Source organism: Panthera onca, chromosome C1 (assembly GCF_046562875.1).
Source record: "Panthera onca isolate mPanOnc1 chromosome C1, mPanOnc1 haplotype 2, whole genome shotgun sequence".
Classification (NCBI taxonomy): domain Eukaryota; kingdom Metazoa; phylum Chordata; class Mammalia; order Carnivora; family Felidae; genus Panthera; species Panthera onca.
In genome coordinates, this window is record NC_138346.1 from 112,532,699 (window position 1) to 112,547,663 (window position 14,965).

The window sequence follows — 14,965 nt, forward strand, 5'->3', positions numbered from 1 at the left end:
ATATTGACCATATAAGCATAGGTTTATTCCTGGGCTCTCTGTTCTGTTCTATTGATCTGTGTGTCTATGTTTGTGCTAGTACTATACTGTTTTAATTACTAGAGTTTTGTAATGTATCTTTAAATATGGGATTGTAATACTTTCAGCTTTGTTCTTTTTTCTCAAGATTGTTTGGCTGTTGAGGGCCTTTTTATTTTTTTTTTTTATTTTTTTTATTTTTTAATATATGAAATTTACTGTCAAATTGGTTTCCATACAACACCCAGTGCTCATCCCAAAAGGTGCCCTCCTCAATACCCATCACCCACCCTGCCTGTTGAGGGCCTTTTTAATCCAATCAAAACAGAGGATAGTTAAGTAGATTTAATAATAATAATGATAATAATAATAACAACAATAATAATAATAAAAGATGAATCAATACAGTGCCTACAAGATATTGCAAGGACACACATAAAATGAAAGTAAAGGAACGAAAAAGTTGTTTCATATAAGTGAAAATGAAAAGAAATCTGGTGTAGCTGTACTCATATCAGACAAAATGGTCTTTAAAATAAAAACTGTAATAAAAGACAAAGATGACTTATCAGAAGACCATGGGGGAGGGGAGGGAAAAAAAAAAGTTAGAGAGGGAGGAAGCCAAATCATAAGAGACTCTTAAAAACTGAGAATAAACTGAGAGTTGATAGGGGGTGGGAAGGAGGGGAAAGTGGGTGATGGGCATTGAGGAGGGCACCTGTTGGGATGAGCACTGGGTGTTGTATGGAAACTAATTTGACAATAAATTTCATTTAAAAATTATTTTAAAAAGACAAAGATGAGCATTGCATAATGAAAAGGAGTCAAACCAGCAAGAAGATATAACATTTGTAAATATGTATGCACCCAACATAGGAGAACCTAAATATATAAAGCAAATATTAACAAAACTAAAGAGGGAAATTGACAGCAATACAATGTTAGTGGGGGACTTATCCTGACTTACATCAATGGATAGTTTATCCAGACAGAAAATAAAAGGAAGCATAGCCTTAAGCAACACATTAGACCAGATGGACTTGATAGATATATACAAAATATTCTATCTAAAAGCAGAGTACACATTATTTTCAAGTGCACAAAAAACAGACCATGTATTAGGCCAAAAAACAAGTTTTAATAAATTTAAGAATATTGAAATCATATCCAACACTTTTTCAGACCACAATGGTATGAAACTGTAAATCAGTCGTCTTAGAAAGAAAACTGGAAAAATCACAAATATGTGAAGGTTAAACAACATGCTACAGCACAACCAAAGACCAACAGAGAAATTGATGGAAAAAAATATAAAAAAAAACTTGAAACGAATGAAAATAAAAATATAATATTCCAAAATCTATGGAGTACACCGAAAGCACTTCTAATAAGAAAGTTTATAGTGATACATGCAAACCACAAGATGACAAGAAAATCTCAAATAAACAATCTAACTTCACACCTAAAGGAACTAGAAAAAATGAACTATTGGGACCTTACCAAGGTAAAAACCATCTGCACAGTGAAAGAAACAATTAGCAAAACTATAAGGCACCGATAGAATGGGGGAAGATATTTGCAAATGACATATTGGATAAAGGGTTAGTACACAAAATCTGTAAAGAACTTACCAAGCTCAACACCCATAAAACAAATAATACAGTTAATAAATGGGCAGAAGACATTAATAGACACTTTTTCAAAGAAGACCTCCAGGTCGCTAACAGACATGAAAAGATGCTCACCATCACTCATCATCAGGGAAATCAAATCAAAACCACAATAGGTACCACCTCACACCTGTCAGAATGACTAAAGTGAACAACTCAGGAAACAACAGATGTGGTGATGAGAAAAGGAAAAGGAAACACAGAGAAAAGGAAACACTTTTGAACTGTGGGTTGGAATTCAAACTGGTACAGCCAATCTGGAAAACAGTATAAAGGTTCCTCGAAAACCTAAAAATAGAACTACCCTATGACCCAGCAATTACACTACTAGGTATTTATCCAAAAGATACAAAAATGCTATTTGAAGGTGCACATGCACCCCAATGTTTATAATAGTGCTATCAATAATAGCCAGATTATGGAAAGAGTCCAAATGTCCATTGACTGTAAATTGATAAAGAAGATGTGATATGTATGTATGTATGTATGTATGTGTATATGCATATATATGTAATGGAATACTACTCTGTGATCTAAAAGAATCAAGTCTTGCCATTTGTAACAATGTGGATGGAACCAGAATGTACTATGCTAAGTGAAATAAGTCAGCCAGAGAAAGATAAACACCGTATGATTTCACTCATACATGGAATTTAAGAAACAAAACAGTTGAACATAGGGGAAGGGAAGGAAAAATAAGATAAAAACAGAGAGGGAGGCATTCATGAGGGGACTTGTTGGGATGAGCACTGGGTGTTATATGTAAGTGATGAATCACTAAATTCCATTCGTGAAACTATTATTACACTATATGTTAACTAACTTGAATTTAAATTAAAAAAAAACAATTACATACCAACAATTTGGACAACCTAATGAACATGAAAAAAAATCTTGAAAATGCAATCTTCCAAGACTAAATCATGATGACATAGAAAATCTGAAGATTGACTACATATTCAATGCAACCCCTACCAAAATAACACCAGTATTCTTCACAGAGCTAGAACAAATAATCCTAAAATTTTTATGGAACCAGAAAAGACCCCAAATAGCCAAAGCAATCTTAAAAAGAAAACCAAAGCAGGAGGCATCACAATCCCAGACTTCAAGCTGTACTACAAAGCTGTAATCATCAAGACAGTATGGTACTGGCAGAAAAACAGACACTCAGATAAATGAAACAGAATAGAGAACCCAGAATTGGACCCACAAACGTATGGCCAGCTAATCTTTGACAAAGCAGGAAAGAATATCCAATGGCATAAAGACAGTCTCTTTAGCAAGTGGTGCTGGGAAAACTGGACAGCGATATGCAGAAGAATGAACCTGGACCACTTTCTTACACCATACACAGAAATAAACTCAAAGTGGATGAAAGACCTCAATGTAAGACAGGAAGCCATCAAAATCCTTGAGGAGAAAGTAGGCAAAAACCTCTTTGACCTTGGCTGTGGCAACTTCTTACTCAACACGTCTCTGGAGGCAAGGGAAACAAAAGCAAAAGTGAACTACTGGGACCTCATCAAAATAAAAACCTTCTGCGCAGCAAAGGAAACAATCAGCAAAGCTTAAATTCAGCCAACAGAATGGGAGAAGATATTTGCAAACGACGTATCAGATAAAGGGTCAGTATCCAAAATCTATAAAGAACTTATCAAACTCAACACCCAAAAAACAAATAATCCAGTGAAGAAATGGGCAAAAGACATGAATAGACACTTCTCCAAAGACATCCAGATGGCTGACCAACATATGAAAAAAAATGCTCAACATCACTCATCATCAGGGACATACAAATCAAAACCACAATGAGATACCACCTTACACCTGTCAGAATGGCTAACATTAACAATTCAGGCAACAGATTTTGGCAAGGATGCAGAGAAAGAGGATCTCTTCTGCACTGCTGGCGGGAATGTAAGCCGGTGCAGCCACTCTGGAAAACAGTATGGAGGTTCCTCAAAAAACTAAAAATGGAACTACCCTACAACCCAGCAATTGCACTACTAGGTATTTATCCAAGGGATACAAGTGTGCTCTTTCAAAGGGGTGCATGCACCCCAATGTTAATAGCAGCACCATCAACAATAGCCAAAGTATGGAAAGAACCCAAATTTCCATCTATGGATGAATGGATAAAGGAGATGTGGTATATATATGTATATATATATATATATATATATATAAATATATATATATCCACACACAATGGAGTATTACTCAGCAAGCAAAATGAATGAAATCTTGCCATTTGCAACTACGTGGATGGAACTAGAGGGTATTATGCTAAGCAAAATTAGTAAGAAAACGATAAATATCATGTGACTTCACTCATATGAGGACTTTAGGACACAGAACAGATGAACATAAGGGAAGGGAAGGAAAAATAATATAAAACATGGAGGGGGACAAAACATAAAAGACTCTTAAATATGGAGAACAAACAGAGGGTTACTGGAGGGGTGTGGGAGGGGGGATGGGCTAAATGGGTAAGGGACATTAAGAATCTACTCCTGAAATCTTTGTTGCACTATATGCTAATTTGGATGTAAATTAAAAAAAATCTAATTAAAAGATTAAATAAATAAATAGAAAATCTTAAGATTGATTACCAGCAAGGAGGGTGATTCAATAATCATAAGCCTCCATTCAACATAAGTTCAGGACTAGATGGTTTCACCCTTAAATTCTACATAACGTTTCAAAAATATATAATAGCTATCCTTCCCAAACTCTTCCAAAAATATGAATGAAGAGAATTCTTCCAAACTCATTTTACAAGGCCAACATTACATTGACACCAAAACCAGGACACTGCATTCACAACACACACACACACACACACACACACACACACACACACACACAGAATTACAGTCTTATTCCTGATGGACATACATGCAAAAATCCTCAAAAAAAATTAGCCAACCAAATTTAACAATTCATTAGAAAAATTATATAGCAGGATCAAATGGGATTTATTCAAGAAATGAAAGAATGATTCAACTTCAACAAATCGATTAATTTAATCCACCACATTAACAAAATGAAGGATAAAAATTATATGATCATCTCAATAAATGCAGAAAAAGCATTTGACAAAATTCAATGCCCATTTATGAATTTACAAAATTGTGCATAGAAAGAACATATCTCAACCTAAAAGCCATGTATGACGAGTCCACAATTAACATCATATTCAAATGGTGAAAAGCTGAAAAATTTTCCTCTAAGATTAGTTCCCACCACTTTCATTCAGCATAATATTGGAAGTCCTAACTCAAGCAATTAGTCAAGAAAAAGAAATAAAAGACATCCAAATTGGAAGTAAAAAAAGGAAAACTGTCACTATTTGTGGACAACATGATTTTGTAAATTGAAAAATCCTAGATTACATCAAAAAAGATTACACCTGTTAGCATAAATGAATTCGGTATAGTGACAGAATTCAAAATCAATATACAAAAGTTTGTTGTATTTTTATGATAAACAATGAACTATCAGAAAGAGAAATTAAGAAAGCCATCCCAATTACAATTACATCAAAAAGAATAAAATACATAGTTGTAAATTTAATCAAGTAGGTAAAAGATCTGTATGCTGAAATGTACAAAACAGTGATTAAAGAAATTAGAAAAAAAAACACAAATAAATGGAAAGATAGTTCATGTTCATGGATTTGACAAATTGATATTTTTAAAACTTCTATACTATCCAAAGCAATCTTTAGATTCAGTGCAATCTTTATCAAAATTCTGATGGCATTTCTCACAGAAACATAACAATTTATTGTATAATTCAGTGGAACCACAAAAGATCCCAAATAACCAAAGCAATAGTGAAAAATAAAAAGCGGGAGGGAGACATCACACTCCCTCATTTCAAACTATATCTTAATGCTTCAGTAATCCAAACAGTAAAGTATTGGCATAAAAAAAGACTCATAAATCAATGGGTTAGAGTAGAGAGCCCAGAAATAAACCCACACATATATGTTCAATTAATATACAACAAAGGATGCAAGAATATTCAACGGGGAGAGGACAGTCTCACTCATAAATGGTGTTGGGAAAACTGGAAAGTCACATGCAAAATAATGAAACTGGACTACTACCTTGCACCATACAAAAAATTAACTCAAAATGAATGTAGCAACAGAAATCATAAAACAAGACAGTGGTAAGCTCTTTGATATTATTTTTGGTAATTATTTTTAGATCTGACTCAAAAAGCAAAAATAAACAAGTGGGACTATGTCAAACTAAAAAGTTCTGCACAGCAAAGGAAATCGTCAACAAAATAAGAAGATATTTGGGATAAGATATTTGAAAATGATATATCTGATAAGAAGTAATATCCAAAATATATAAAGTACTTATGCAACTCGATAACAAAAAACAAATTTCAGTGAAAATTGGGCATAGGACCTAATTAGACATTTTTCCAAAGAAGACATGCACATGACCAATAGGCAAATGAAAACATGCTCAACACTACTAATCATCAGGGAAATGCAAATCAAAGCTGCAATGAGATATTACCTCACACCTGTCAGGATGGCTATTATCAAAGAAATACAATATAACAAGTGTTGGTGATAGTGTGGAGAAAGGGGTACACACATGCACTTGTTGAGAAGGCAAATTGGTGCAGCCACTAGGGAAACAGTATAGAGGTTCCTTTAAAAACTAAAAATAGAACTACTATATGATCTAGGAATCCAATCCCTGGGTATTTTTCTGAAGAAAATGAAGACACTATTTTGAAAAGATATATGAACCCCTATATTTATTGTAGCACTAACCACAATAGCAAAGATATGGAAACAACCAGTTCCCATCAAAAGATGAATAAATAAAGAAGATATGGTGTATATATAGACAAAGGAATACTATTCAGCCATAAAAAATAATAAAAGTTTCCCTTTTGTGGCAACATAGTTGGACCTTAAGTGCCTTATGTCATACAGAGAAAAACAAATTCTGTATGAATATATATACATATATATGTATATATATGGAATCTAAAAAAAAAGACAAACAAAACTGAATTCATAGACTCAGAGAACAGATTAGTGGTTGAGGGAGGAGACAGAGGACAAAATGGGAAATGGGGGTCAAGGGTATAAACATCTAGTCATAAAATAAGTTATTAAGATGTGCAGCATGATGACTATAGGCAATGTTGTTGGAGTGTATATTATGTGACTTCATGTAGCAAATGGGAGGAAACTAGGCTTATGGTGGTTATCATTTCACAATGCATACAGATATCAAATCACTCTATTGTACAACCGAAACTAATATTATGTTGTATTTCAATTATACCTCAATAAATTTAATAAATAAATACATTTCTACATAAATTTAAAAACACTTTACAACTACTAAATTCAGTAAAGTTGCAGGGTGTAAAACCAACACTTAGAAAACTATTGTGTTCCTACACACTAAAAATGAACTATCTGAAAAAGAAACAAAGAAAAAAATGCCATTTACAAATGACATCAAAAAAGTAAAATACCTAGGAATACATTTAACTAAGGAGGTAAAAAATGTGTACAATGAAAATTTTAAGACCAAGGAAATCTCTAAGTAAATAACTCAAAAAATATAGAAAAATATTGTTCACTGTCAAATATCTATTTAACCAAAAGAAAAAAAAATAATGAAGAGAAGATGGAAAAAAGATGACATATAAGAATAAATAACAAAATGGATATACCTTAATTAAGGTATATAACTTCAAATGTATATGGATTAGAAACACCAATAAAAAGAGTTTACAGAAACCTTGGCTTAATTATATGTCTATAAGCGTTATAACTTAGACTAAAAGACTCAAATAGATTGAAATTAAAGGAATGAAAAATTATATGCCATGCAACTAAGAGAGATGGAGTGGCTAATACTAATATCAGACAAAACATACTTTATACATAAATGTCACTACGGACAAAGAAAGACATTCTTTAATGATAAAATGTGAATTCATCAAGAATACACAATTATAAACATATATGTACCTAAAACAGAGCCCTGAAACCCATAATAACTAAACATATAGGTTGATTGATAAACAAATAGATGAGAGATAGATGAGAGATACATACATACATACATACATACATAGATGATAGGTAGATAGATAGATGATAGATAGATAATAGATGAGAGAGAGAGATAATAGATAGATAATAGATATATACAGAATTTAAGGGAGAAATACATAATTTAGCAATTATAGTTGGGGATATCAGTACCTCACTTTCAACGCAGAACTATACAGAAGATAATCAAGGGAATAAGAATTGAACAGTATATTACACCAAAATGTAGCACACATGTATAGAACACTCTAGTCAACAAGAACAGAATACACACAAGTTCATATGAAACATTCTTAGTATAGACCAAATGTTAGGATATAAAACAAGTTCCAATAAGTTTGAGATAACTGAAATCATGTGAAATATAACCTCTGACCACCATGGATTGAAATTAGAAATCAACACAAAAAGGACATTTGTGAAAAACACAAACTTGTGAAAATTGAACAACACTCTTAAGTAATGGACAAAGAAGAGAGCACTAGATAAGTTAGGAAATACTTTGAGATGAATGAAAACAAAAATACAATATACCAAATACTATTAGATGCTAATAAAGCAATGTTTTCAGTCATAATTCCTATAATTAAAAAATTAAGAAAGACCTCCAATTGATAATCTAATTATGCACCTTAATAAACTAGAGAAAGGAATACAAACTGAAACCAAAACAAATAGAAAGGGTAAAATTAAGAGGAATATCTAATAAAAATTAGAATGGAAATAAATGAAATATAATATAGGAAAATAGAGAGTATCTATAAGTCAGTAGCTGTTTCTTTGGAAATATCAACCAAGTTGACAAACCTTTAGTTAGACTGAGCAAGAAAAAAAATTCAAGTTCCTAATATCAAGAAAGAAAGAAGAGATATTACTCTCAACCTGACAGAAATTTTAAAAATTATGAGAATAATGTAAAGAACTGCATGCTAAAAACTTAAATGATCTTGATGGGATGGACACTTTCCAAGAAAGAAACAAATTTCCAAAACTAACTCAAGAAGAAATATACATTCTGGATAGAACTTCAAGTTAAAAATAGAAATAATAATTTCAAAACTTTCCACAAAGGAAAGTCCCAGCCCAGATGGCCTCACTAGTGTATTCCCCCAAACACTAAAAGAAGAGCTAACACCAATCTTTCACAAGCTCTTTAAAAAAAATAGAATAGGAAGGAATATTTTTTCCAATTCATTGTATGAAGCCAATATATATTGAGATTAAACCCAAACCCAAAGAAATCACTTCTCTCTATATATATATGTGTGTGTGTGTATATAAACATATATATGTATATATACACATATACATACACACACACACACACACACACACACACACACACACACACACACAGGGTCCATAACACAATCCTTAGAAACTGAGTCCAGGAATATATAAAGAGGATTATAAACATGGATAAGTGAGATTTTTGTGAGGATGCAAGTTTGGTTTAACATTTTAAAAACAATTAGTGAAATATTTTTTCACACACACAAACTATTAGAGATAATGATAAAAGAGTTTATTTTCGCAGAGTCACATGAGCAAAATAGAGAAACCACCAATTTCTTTGTCCCCCATGAGAACATTTTTAAAAAAGAAGTGGGAGGCACATGGGTGGTTCAGTGAGTTAAGCGTCCAACTCTTGATTTCAGCTCGGGTTATGATCTCACTGTGAGATTGAGCCCTGCATCAGGCTCTGTGTTGACAACATGAAGCCTACTTGGAATTGTCATTCTCTCTCTCTCTCTCACTCTCTCAAAAATAAATAAATAAACATTAAAAAAACCAGAAACTGTCTGAACTAACTGTGTTTGTAGGAGATATTACAAACAAATAAACATTTAAAGCACCTGAGGAAACATTCAATAAAGAAAAAGTCATTATCAAATGGCAGGAAAGAGTTGTGGGGTGTTGCTTACCCTCACCTCACCACCTACACAGCATGCTACCAGCCTAGGTCTTAAGTAGAAGCAACCTGGCTCCAAGTACCCCCTTTGACTGGAGGGAGAAAGCAGAGTACACCTTATTGTACATTTCTGTTCAAATCTGGATGTGAGGCACTTGAAGGACTGTTTTGTTTATCTCTTGTTTAACCAGGAATGCAGATAGGTAAAGCAGCTAGCACTGTTTATTAAGCTATTGGGGAACTGCAAGCCCACAGATGCAGAGGCAAGAGATTCCAGATGGAGACCTACAATACACCATCTAAGAACCAGAGAAAAGGCTAGAATGAAACCCATTGGTAAATTAGGATATCCAAAAGAAGATACATATATGGAGTCACTTAGAAAGCCATTCACGTTGCCTGCACACATGAGAAAAATGAATGTTCAGAAAAGCCCTGAGAAGACCTGGAGCTTTCACCCTCAAGCTGATGTCGAGGCCCAGAGCAAACCTAGCTAATTCATGAAGATTTGACCCAGCACAAATCCAATCTGATTTTTCTCAACTGCAAGCTCCTAATATTCGAAGAAATCTCTGTAAATACATTGGCTCCACATGAGCTGAGGGAACATAAATTTCATTAAGCCCACATGACAAGGAATAGTTTTTACAAAAATTGTTTGTAAAAGTTGTAAAATAAATGAACTACTATAAACTTCAACATTTTTTTAAAAAATTCAGCTAACCATGGTGTTATGAACTAAATGTTTTTATCTTCCATCCAGTGCCCCAAATTCATTTTGAAGGTGACATTTGGAAATGGGTCTTTGGGATGTAATTAGTGTCATTATAGTGGGGCACTCATGATGACATTAAAAGCCTTATTCAAAAAGGAGGAGAGATATCCCTCCACTCCATAGACCGAATAAAGGTCATGTGAGATCACAATGAGAAGCAGCCAACTGTAACCTTTGCAAAGAGAGCTCTCAACAGACCCCAACCCTAATAGCATCTTGATCTTAGACTTCCCAGCCTCCACAATATGAGATATAAATTCCTTTTGTTTAAGACCCCCCCCACCCAGTCTACAGTACTGTTATGACAGCCTGAGATAAGACACCTGAGGAGAGACTCTGATTTCCAGAGTCACCACATTATAATAACCAAATGCCCAATTTTCAACAAAAATCACAAGGCATACAAATAAACAACAATAAAACAGGAAAACATGGCTCATTCAATGAAATAAATTAACAGAAACGTCCCAGAGATATTGGAATTACTAGACAAAGACTAAAGGTAAACACAAAGTATTCCCTCTGTTTTTCAGATTTTTTTCTAAATGCATGTGTTGTGGATGTGAAAATTCTCAATAAAATACTAGCGAGTTGAATCCAAAAGTACATTAAAAGAATCATTCACCATAATCAAGTGGGATTTATTCCTGGGATGTAAGATGGTTCAGCATTCACAAATCAAATGTGATACATCACATTAATAAAATAAAGAATAAGAGCCACACATTCCTTCCAATAGATGCAGAAAAAGCATTTGACAAAGCACAACAACATCCATTCATGATAATAAAAAAAAAAAAACTCAACAAATTAAAGATAGAGGGTACATATGTCAACATGATAAAGGCCATCCATATATCAAAGACCTACAGTTAATATCATCCTCAATGGGGAAAAACTGAGAGACTTTCCTCTACTGTCAGGGACAAGACACGGATGTCCACTTCCACCACTGTTATATAACATAGTATTGGAAGTCCTAGCCTCAGCACACAAAAGGAAATAAAAGGCATCTGAATTGGCAAAAGAAGTCAAACTTTTACTATTTGCATATGACATGATACTCTATATAGAAAACAAAACACTCCACCAAAAATATGCTAGAACTGATAAATAAATTCAGTAAAGTCACAAGATACAAAATCAACATACAGAAATCTGTTGCATTTCTGTACACCAATTCTGAAGTAGCAGAAAGAACAGTCAAGTAATCAATTCCATTTACAATTGCACCAAAAACCATAAGATACCTAGGAATAAATCTAACCAAAGATCTGCACTCTGAAAATTATACAACACTGATGATAAAAATTAAAGATGACCCAAAGAAGTGGAAAAATGTTCCATGCTCATGGATTGGAAGAACAATATAGTTAAAATGTATATACCACAAATCAATCTACACATTTAATTCAATCCTTTTCAAAATACCAACAACATTTTTCACAGAGCTAGAACAAACAATTTTAAAATTTATATGGAACCACAAAAAAACCCTAAATAGCCAAAATAATCTTGTAAAATGAAAGCAAACCTGGAGGTATCACAATTCTGGACTTCAAGCTATATTAAAAAGCTGTGGCGATCAAGAAAATGTGGTACTGGCACAAAAAACAAACACATAGATCGATGGAACAGAACAGAAAACTCAGAAATGAACCCACAAGTATAGGCAATTAATCTTTGACAAAGCAAGAAAGAATATCCAATGGAAATAAAGACTGTCTTTTCAACAAATAGTGTTGGGAATACTGGACAGCAACATGGAAAAGAATGAAACTGGACCACTTTCTTACACAAGCTACAAAAATAAATTCAAAAATCAATAAAGACCTAAATTTGAAACATGAAACATGGAAAAACAGTATGGAGTTTCCTCAAAAAGTTAAAAACAGAACTATCCTATGATCCAGCAATTGCACTACTAGATATTTACCCAAAAGATACAAGAATACCAATTTGGAGTGATACATGCACCCCTATGTTTATAGCAGCACTATCAACAATAGCCAAATTATGGAAAGATCCCAAATGTCCATCAACTGAAGAGTGGATAAAGAAGTTGTGTGTGTGTGTGATATGGAATATTACTCAGAGATCAAAAGGAATAAAATTTTGTCATTTGCAATGACATGGGTGGAGCTAGAGAGTGTTATGCTAAGCAAAATAAGTCAGTGAGAGAATGACAAATACCATATGATTTCACTCATATGTGGAATTTATGAAACAAAACAAATGAATGTAGAGGAGAATAAAGAGAAAGGTAACCCAAAAAAACAGACTCAACTATGAAGAAAAAACTGATGGCTAGGGAGGTGGGTGTATGGATGTGTTAAATAGGTGATGGGTATTAAAGAAAGAATGTGTTGTGATGAGCACTGGGTGATATATGTAAGTAATAAATCACTAAATTCTACGCCTGAAACTAATATTACATTACATTGTATGTTTTAACTAACTGAAATTTAAGCAAAAACTTGGAAAAAATAATAAAATTAAATAAAATAAATAAAATAATGAAATAAAATTAATAATAAAATAAAATAAAATAAAATAATAAAATGCATATGCTGGTAACCACACAGCTGAAGACTCAAAGGGGCCCTCTGTAGTCTCTAGAGTGCTCTCAATGTGAATCTCTCTTTTTTGGTCCTCTCTCCTGCTAATCTAGCAACTTCAGACACTATGGACTCCCAGCATTTTCTCCTTAACTCAGAATAGCTACTGGGCTTTACCTGGGTTTCCCTTTCTAATTTCTGATTGTTAATGATACTATGGGAAAGTCATTGCTTTTTCTACTTACTATACTTTCACAGTCATTATTTCTGACTTTTGTTGGATTGAGCACGTTTTCTTTGTCCTACTTTTCCCCTATAATGGCCTTTGGCTGTTGAGAAGGTCTTGGCTGTGTGCTCATGCTTCCTCTTGAGGTTACTTGCAGCATATCTGGGAGGTGCATCTGTGTGCTTTCCTGTGTGAGAGAAGGGTAATGTGCCAGCAGCCAGCCTCTCCAGGGTAAAAGCTTGAATCTGGACAGGTCCATGCATTGTTCCAGCCCCAGAAACAGAAGTCCTTAAGGACTCTAAGTTGGCATGAGTGAGAGAAAATTTGGAGGAGGACTACTCTCCAACAGTAGTCCACCTTCATGTTTGCCCCAGGCCCCCTGCCACCCTGCATACCCATATCCATCCTTGTTGACTCACCATTATGTTCCCCACAGTGCCTACTCCAAACCCATCCCCACACTTCAAGATTCCTACCTTCACCCCCCCCTCCTAAGCCTCCTCTTAGTAATTAAACTTTCCTGCCTAAGGAGACCAAATTGTCTCAGGTGAAGTTTTCCAAACTCTTTTCCACTCTGTGGCTGTGAATTTAAGCCAGCTTGAAAGAAATTTCAATCAAGCTCTGCCAAATGAACACTTTTTCTACTGTGAGTCCTCCCAGTGGATTTCATCCTAGATGTGACACCTCCAGCCACAGACCTCTTGCCCAGTGGGATAACTAAGAGGCCTGACCACTGGGTGAAGGGCTCTACAGCTATGAGGCATGAGAAAAGACCCTCTCCTTATCTTCAGTTAGGACAACAGGAATCACTTTGGGCAGAGTTTTTAACAGTTCAGGTAATTTTTCTCAGCAAGCCCCAAGATTAATTTCTGCTCAAAGATTCTATATGATATTGCTGCTCAGATTCTTTCCTATTGTTTGGTATTGATTGGAATTAGAAAGCATTAATTTACCATCTTCCATACAAAAAGCATTTGAAATCATACAAAAAATCATTTAGAAAAAGTGATTTGTGGTTATTTTGAAAGTATTTACATATATTTGGAAGTATGAAGAAGAAAGACAAACTAGCCCAAATTCCACCCCCCCCCCCCCCCCACACACACCAGAATGACTGCTGTTAACATTCTGGTGTGTTTTCACCCATTTCTGCGCCTGGCTGTGCATGTATGCAGTTCTACATGAATTGAATACTATTGTACAGACTGTGCTTGCCTGTTAAATCAGCACTGCTCCATGGACAGCACTCCACATCAATACATGGAACCACTTGGTAAAGGAAGGCTTTTAAATTACCCACTGTCTCCTGAAATCTTTTATGCCTGTGGGTGTTTTAGAAAGAATTATCTAATTCTGAGTTTGTTATGTTCCCTGAAGAAGTTCTGGAAATACATTTTCAGTCCTAGTCCCAGGCTTGTTTTAAACTAGAAGATCCTGTGAACTGTGAGCTACCAATTAGGGGTATTTTAGGAAGCGGTAAGTGAAGATCTTACATCAGCCACCACCTGCAACTGAAAATAAAACAATACACATTTTTTTTTTCATTTTGGCTTCTCAAGCTCAAAATGAGTGTGTTCAAGGAATACAGGAGAAAGGAACAGGGAAGATAAAGTGAGAGAGACAATATGAGTGTGAGCTCTGAAACGCATTCTCCCTATTTGCCAATTGTGCTATTTTTTTGTCTGAAGAAGAGA